Source organism: Triticum dicoccoides, chromosome 3B, assembly GCF_002162155.2.
Source record: "Triticum dicoccoides isolate Atlit2015 ecotype Zavitan chromosome 3B, WEW_v2.0, whole genome shotgun sequence".
NCBI classification, from domain to species: Eukaryota; Viridiplantae; Streptophyta; class Magnoliopsida; order Poales; family Poaceae; genus Triticum; species Triticum dicoccoides.
Window position 1 is genome coordinate 360,346,205 of NC_041385.1, and position 8,738 is coordinate 360,354,942.

The window sequence follows — 8,738 nt, forward strand, 5'->3', positions numbered from 1 at the left end:
ATTCGTATGAAATTGGGAGATGAATGGAAAACAGCATTTAAAACTAAGTTTTGATTATATGAGTGGTTAGTCATGCCTTTTGGGTTAACTAATGCACCTAGTACTTTCATGAGATTAATGAACGAAGTTTTACGTGCTTTCATTGGACGATTTGTGGTAGTTTACTTTGATGACATACTGATTTATAGCAGATCTTTGGTAGAACATTTGGAACATTTACGTGCTGTTTTTATTGCTCTACGTGATGCACGTTTGTTTGGTAACCTTGGGAAGTGCACCTTTTGCACCGACCGAGTATCTTTTCTTGGCTATGTTGTTACTCCACAGGGAATTGAAGTTGATAAAGCCAAGATTGAAGCTATTGAGAGTTGGCCGCAGCCCAAAACGGTCACACAAGTGAGGAGTTTTCTTGGCCTCGCTGGATTCTATTGGCGTTTTGTGAGAGATTTCAGCACCATTGCTGCACCTCTCAATGAGCTTACAAAGAAAGATGTGCCTTTTCTTTGGGGTACTGCACAGGAAGAAGCCTTCACGGTATTGAAAGATAAGTTGACACATGCTCCTTTACTCCAACTTCCTGATTTTAATAAGACTTTTGAGCTTGAATGTGATGCTAGTGGAATTGGATTAGGAGGTGTGTTATTACAAGATGGCAAACCTGTTGCATACTTTTCTGAAAAATTGAGTGGGCCTAGTCTGAATTATTCTACTTATGATAAAGAATTATATGCTCTTCTTCGGACTTTAGAAACATGGCAACATTATTTATGGCCCAAAGAATTTGTTATACATTCTGATCATGAATCTTTGAAACATATTAAAAGTCAAGCTAAACTGAATCGTAGACATGCTAAATGGGTTGAATTCATTGAGACTTTCCCTTATGTCATTAAACACAAGAAGGGAAAAGAAAATGTTATTGCTGATGCTTTGTCTCGTCGCTATACTATGCTTTCACAACTTGACTTCAAAATATTTGGTTTGGAGACCATCAAAGATCAATATGTGCATGATGCTGATTTTAAAGATGTAATGCATAACTGTAAAGAAGGAAGAATGTGGAACAAGTTTGTTGTTAACGATGGATTTGTGTTTCGTGCTAACAAGCTATGCATTCCAGCTAGCTCCGTTCGTCTTTTGTTGTTGCAGGAGGCGCATGGAGGAGGATTAATGGGACACTTTGGCGTGAAGAAGACGGAGGACGTACTTGCTACACATTTCTTTTGGCCAAAGATGAGACGGGATGTTGAGCGTTTTATTGCTCGCTGCACTACATGTCAAAAAGCTAAGTCACGCCTCAATCCTCATGGTTTATATATGCCTTTGCCTGTACCTAGTGTTCCTTGGGAGGATATATCTATGGACTTTGTTTTAGGTTTACCTCGAACAAAGAAGGGGAGGGATAGCATATTTGTTGTCGTGGATAGATTCTCGAAAATGGCACACTTTATACCATGTCATAAAAGCGATGATGCTGTTAATGTTGCTGATTTGTTCTTTCGTGAAATTATTCGCTTGCATGGTGTGCCAAATACTATTGTTTCAGATCGTGATACTACATTTCTTAGCCACTTTTGGAGATGTTTATGGGCTAAGTTGGGGACTAAACTGCTTTTTAGTACTACTTGTCACCCCCAAACTGATGGACAAACTGAAGTAGTCAATAGAACGTTGTCTACTATGCTTAGGGCTGTTTTGAAGAATAATAAGAAAATGTGGGAGGAATGCTTGCCTCATATTGAATTTGCTTATAATCGTTCATTGCATTCTACTACTAAGATGTGCCCTTTTGAAGTTGTGTATGGTTTCCTACCTCGTGCACCTATTGATTTGTTGCCTCTTCCATCTTCGGAGAAGGTTAATTTTGATGCTAAACAACGTGCTGAATTGATTTTAAAAATGCATGAGTTAACCAAGGAAAACATTGAGCGTATGAATGCTAAATATAAACTTGCTGGAGATAAGGGTAGAAAACATGTTGTGTTTGCACCTGGAGATCTTGTTTGGTTACATTTGCGTAAGGATAGATTTCCTTATTTGCGCAAATCAAAGCTAATGCCACGTGCTGATGGTCCCTTTAAGGTGTTAGAGAAAATAAATGATAATGCATATAAACTTGAGCTGCCTGCAGATTTTGGGGTTAGTCCCACTTTTAACATTGCAGATTTGAAGCCTTATTTGGGTGAGGAAGATGAACTTCCGTCGAGGACGACTTCATTTCAAGAAGGGGAGGATGATGAGGACATCAATACAATTGTTACACCCACAGCCCCTGCTGCTATACATACTGGACCAATTACTAGAGCTCGTGCACGCCAACTAAATTACCAGGTACTTTCGTTTCTTGGTAATGATTCTAATGTTCATGAGAATATGATGCTGCCTAAATTGGATACATTTGTTTTGCTTACAAATGAAGGGCCTAGCTTGGAGAAGGATGAACATTGGAGCAAGAACAAGCATGGAGATGATGGCATGCGCAAGGGGAACAAGAACAGAGTTACAAGTGATGATTTCAGGACTTTGAAGCCACCATAATGGGTGCATGAAGCCTTGGACGAAATATACAAGATGCCACTTCATAAATTTCATCCCGAGGCTATTTTAGGTGCTGCGTCACCTTATTATTGGGCCAGGCCCATGTAATTTCGAAATACATAAGTATAGGCTATTTTTAGAGTCCATATGTGTGGGGAAACAAGAGATAGGGTTGATTTCGGAACCCTCCACCAAGGGCCACGAAATCCCCCCCCCCCTCTTCCTCCATATATACAGCCCATAGGGCACCGTTTAGACTTTGGGTTTTGTTTAGATTAAAAGTTCGCCATAGCTGCAACTTCGCGTACTTCGTTTGTGTTCAACGACCAGACAAAGGCGTCACAGAACCCCACCTTGATCAATAAAGCTTTCATCTTATATTCGCAATATCCAGATTGCAATCTTAGTTTCTTGCTTGTTTTCGTTTGCTCGCAGGAAACAGACCCTCGTGGTCAGGTTGATCGTGCTCCGGCGTGGTCAATAACCTCTCGGAGTTGGTTTAGCGATTGCTAAGGCGCGACGTCCTCGCACGTTCGTAGTCGAATCGTCAAAGTCGACTGCCACCAAAGCGATATCCATCATCTCATCGAAAGACGGGACACCTTTGCCTCTATCAGAAAGTACCTGGTAATTTAATTAGTGTGTGCGAGCTCTAGTAATTGGTCCAGTATGTAAAGCAGCAGGGGATGTGGGTGTAACAATGGTATTGATGTCCTCATCATCCTCCCCTTCTTGAAATGAAGTCGTCCTCGATAGAAGCTCATCTTCCTCACCCAATTAAGGCCTCAAATCTGCAATGTTAAAAGTGGGACTAACCCCAAAATCTGCAAGCAGCTCAAGTTTATATGCATTATCATTTATTTTCTCTAACACCTTAAAAGGACCATCAGCACGTGGCATTAGCTTTGATTTGTGCAAATCAGGAAATCTATCCTTACGCAAATGTAACCAAACAAGATCTCCAGGTGCAAACACAACATGTTTTATACCCTTATCTCCAGCAAGTTTATATTTAGCTTTCATACGCTCAATGTTTTCCTTAGTTAACTCATGCATTTTTAAAATCAATTCAGGATGTTGTTTAGCATCAAAATTAACCTTCTGCGAAGATGGAAGAGGCAACAAATCAATAGGTGCACGAGGTAGGAAACCATACACAATTTCAAAAGGGCACATCTTAGTAGTAGAATGCAATGAACGATTAAAAGCAAATTCAATATGAGGCAAGCATTCTTACCATATTTTCTTATTATTCTTCAAAACAACCCTAAGCATAGTAGACAATGTTCTATTGACTACTTCAGTTTGTCCATCAGTTTGGGGGTGACAAGTAGTACTAAAAAGCAGTTTAGTCCCCAACTTAGCCCATAAACATCTCCAAAAGGGCTAAGAAATTTAGTATCACAATCTGAAACAATAGTATTTAGCACACCATGCAAGCGAATAATTTCACGAAAGAACAAATCAGCGACATTAGCAGCATCATCGCTTTTATGACATGGTATAAAGTGTGCCATTTTTGAGAATCTATCCACGACAACAAATATGTTATCCCTCCCCTTCTTTGTTCGAGGTAAACCTAAAACAAAGTCCATAGATATATCCTCCCAAGGAACACTAGGTATAGGCAAAGGCATATATAAACCATGAGGATTGAGTCGTGACTTAGCTTTTTGACATGTAGTGCAGCGAGCAACAAAGCGCTCAACATCCCTTCTCATCTTTGGCCAAAAGAAATGTGTAGCAAGTACGTCCTCCGTCTTCTTCACGCCAAAGTGTCCCATTAGTCCTCCTCCATGCGCCTCCTTCAACAACAAAAGACGAACGGAGCTAGCTGGAATGCATAGCTTGTTAGCACAGAACACAAATCCATCATTAACGACAAACTTGTTCCATGTTCTTCCTTCTTTACAATTCTGCAATACATCTTTAAAATCAGCATCATGCACATATTGATCTTTGATGGTCTCCAAACCAAATATTTTGAAGTCAAGTTGTGAAAGCATAGTATAGCGACGAGACAATGCATCAGCTATAACATTTTCTTTACCCTTCTTGTGTTTAATGACATAAGGGAAATTCTCAATGAATTCACCCCATTTAGCATGTCTACAATTCAGTTTAGCTTGACTTTTAATATGTTTCAAAGATTCATGGTCAGAATGTATGACAAATTCTTTGGGCCATAAATAATGTTGCCATGTTTCTAAAGTCCGAACAAGAGCATATAATTTTTTATCATAAGTAGAATAATTCAGACTAGGCCCACTCAATTTTTCAGAAAAGTATGAAACAAGTTTGCCATCTTGTAATAACACACCTCCTAATCCAATTCCACTAGCATCACATTCAAGCTCAAATGTCTTATTAAAATCAGGAAGTTGGAGTAAAGGAGCATGTGTCAACTTATCTTTCAACACCGTGAAGGCTTCTTCCTGTGCGGTACCCCAAACAAAAGGCACATCCTTCTTTGTATGCTCATTGAGAGGTGCAGCAATGGTGCTGAAATCTCTCATAAAACGCCTATAAAATCCAGCGAGGCCAAGAAAACTCCTCACTTGTGTGACCGTTTTGGGCTGCGGCCAACTCTCAATAGCTTCAATCTTGGCTTTATCAACTTCAATTCCCTGTGGAGTAACAACATAGCCAAGGAAAGACACTCGGTTGGTGCAAAAGGTGCACTTCCCAAGGTTACCAAACAAACGTGCATCACGTAGAGCAATAAAAACAACACGTAAATGTTCCAAATGTTCCTCCAAAGATCTGCTATAAATCAATATGTCATCAATGTAAACTACCACAAATCATCCAATGAAAGCACGTAAAACTTCGTTCATTAATCTCATGAAAGTACTAGGTGCATTAGTTAACCCAAAAGGCATGACTAACCACTCATATAATACAAACTTAGTTTTAAATGTTGTTTTCCATTCATCCCCCAATTTCGTACGAATTTGATGGTATCCACTACGCAAATCAACTTTGGAGAATATTGTAGAGCCACTCAATTCATCAAGCATATTATCTAGCCTAGGAATAGGATGACAATAACGAATAGTAATATTATTAATGCCTCTACAATCAATACACATACGCGATGTACCATCCTTTTTCGGCACTAGAATAATAGGAACAACACAAGGACTAAGGGGTCCGCGTATATAACCTTTGTCGAGAAGCTCTTGTACTTGACGCATAATCTCCTTCATCTCCTCTGGATTGGTACAGTATGGCGCACGGTTTGGCAGTGAAGCACCGGGAATTAAGTCAATCTGATGCTCAATCTCTTGAATAGGTGGTAATCCCGGTGGCACATCTTGTGGAAAGACGTCAGCGAACTCTTGCAAAATGTTAGTGATAGCAGGAGGCAAAGAGGAAGGCACGTCCTCGAATGAAAATAATACCTCTTTGCACACAAAAGCATAGCAAACAGATTTGCTGAAATCTAGCTCATCAATATCAGATTTGGTGGCAAATAAACATGCACTTTTCAATTTAATTTCAGAAGCAACACTAGAAGGTTTATTATTAGGCTTCATTTGTTGTTCAAATTCTTTTGCCACAATCTGATTTTCACTCTTATTCTGCTCCTGTTTTGCTTTATTAGCTCTATTAATATCATCTTTCAAAATGGAATCAAGAGTCATAGGAAGCAAGGTACTATTTTTATCCTTATGAACAAGAGTATACTGATTATTCTACCATGGTGTACAGAATTTTTATCAAATTGCCATGGTCTACCAAGTAATAAGGAACATGCTTGCATAGGTACCACATCACAATGAACATAATCAGCATATGTAGAGATACTAAAATGCACACGAACAATACATGTTACCTTAACCTTGCCGTTGTTGTTGAACAATTGGATGTAGTAACGATGTGGATGTGGTCTTGTGGTGAGAGGGAGCTTCTCCACCATGTCCATGCTAGCCAAGTTGTTGCAGCTCCCTCCGTCTATGATGACGCGCACAGAATGTTCCTTCACAACTCCCTTTGTATGGAGCAAATTATGCCTCTGATTTTGCTCAGCTTGTGTGACCTGCACACTCAAAACACGTTGAGCAACTAAACATTCATACCTATCAGCGTCTTCAGGACCCATGTATTGCGTCTCATGACCAGAATCATCTCCAACGTGTTCTTCACGTGTAATAAGAGCCAACGTCTCCTCATCATAGTCACTAGTGGACTCATACCCACCATCCTCAGTAGCAATCATCACACGCTGAGATTTGCATTCTCTCGCATAATGACCTCTACCCTTACAATGACGACAAATAATATCACTTGTGTGCCCAGTTGATGCCATGGAAGAAGAAGAGCTCTGTGCAGTCCCGGCAGGTGCGCTCTTGGTAGATAGTGGTGGTTGTGCCTGCTTTCTTCTATCACGGCTGGAGGTGGCACCTAATGGAGGTGTTGGTGCAGTGGAAGTAGAAGATGCACGCAGTGTCCATGATGAAAGTCGACCTGCAGAAAAGTTAGTTCGCCCCAATGCTTGTCGATCATGCACTTCACGTTCATCTTTACAAGAAAGATGAAATAAACGAGTGATATTAGTATACTCCTTATACTCTAGAATGGTCTGAATCTCTCTATTTAATCCACCCATAAAACGTGCAAGCATAGCTTCATTCTCCTCAACAATACCATATCTAATCATGCCAGTTTGTAATTCCTGATAATATTCTTCTACAGAATTTTTTCCTTGTCTTAAACGCTGCAATTTTTGAAGCAATTCACGTTGATAATATGGTGGAACCCAATGAGTACGCATAGCAGTTTTTAAAGTAGCCCAAGTAGTTGGAATAGGATATTATCTGCAATGTTCAGACCACCATACACATGCAAAACTAGTGAAAGCACAAACAGCAGCAGCAACCCGTCTCTCCTCGGGATATTGTAAACATGTAAAACATTGTTCAGTTTCTAACTCCCAAGTAAGATATATATCAGGAACATATCTACCCTCAAATGGTGGAATATTCAATTTCAGTTTAGGAATATGGCCATTTTCTCGTACCTGAGGTGGTGGTGCAGGCCTACCATTGCGAATATATACCTGAGGTCGACCTGCTGGTGGTGGTGCTGGTGGCTGCACATAGTTCTGATTTTGATCAACCTCATCCTCGTAATAGTCCTCCACCTCTGCTATGGCAGTAGCGGCAGGAACTACAAAAGCACCAACATCAGTAGCAGCGGCACCATAATTTTGCCCAGGCTCAATAGGAATACACTATGCTCGCCCTACTATATCGCGGCGTGAGACTGGTGGTGGGAGACTTTTGAGTAATTCATCGAACTTGGCGTCCAACTTGGTGTGAATTGTCTTCTCAATGTTATCCATCTTCTCCATTTCCTTTCCAAAGCTGGCCATCACGTCTTCCACCTGTTGACCCAACATTTCATGAAACTTATCATGAAGCTCCTTGTTCGTCATGTTCTCCCAGTCAATCTCGTCGGCTTGTGAACCTGGCATGGTTAGCAGCAATAGAAACACACAAGAATATGATCCTATAGGCTACTAACAAGTGGTGGTGGTGGGTGTCACAAATCCGTCAAGCAAAACTCAAATTCTTGCCAGTTCTTACCCAGCAGCATGTGGTGATCGGTAACCGTTGTAGTCAAAACTCACAAAGCTTGGATAGAGCGATTACCAGGGAGAGTCAAACGCACGACGTAGATGTATGTGGAGCTGGGAAGGCTTATGATATGGTAGCAAAAAGGGTCAGCAATAATCAATTCAGAGATGCAAAGTTGAATAAACGCTCAACGACGGTACTGTGCTGGTCCTAGGCTAGACCGTGCTAGAGACGCGAGCCCAGAACACTAACAAAATCACGGCGTGGCACGTAATCAAGGGAGGAGCACACTCTGAATTTTTTTCTCTTCTTTTTTTCACTTTTTTTTGCACTTTTTTTCCTCTTTTTTTTTTGCTCCGTAACAATTTTTTTTCGAAAAAGTCTACAAATGTCCTAAAAACTGCCTAGCCAGAATTTTCCAGACTTAGTTTTTTTCAAACTCGAACTATTTTTCTTGTATGGGTAGCACGGAAGTTGAGGAATCCGACTTGTTCACGACTCGTAGTATCACGTGCTCTGGAACTCGAAGATAAAGGAACAAATACTAGACTCGGACTGGTGGCGGAGATGGATCTGGTGGCACTCGCACTGGTGATGGTATATGACGGTGGTATATGT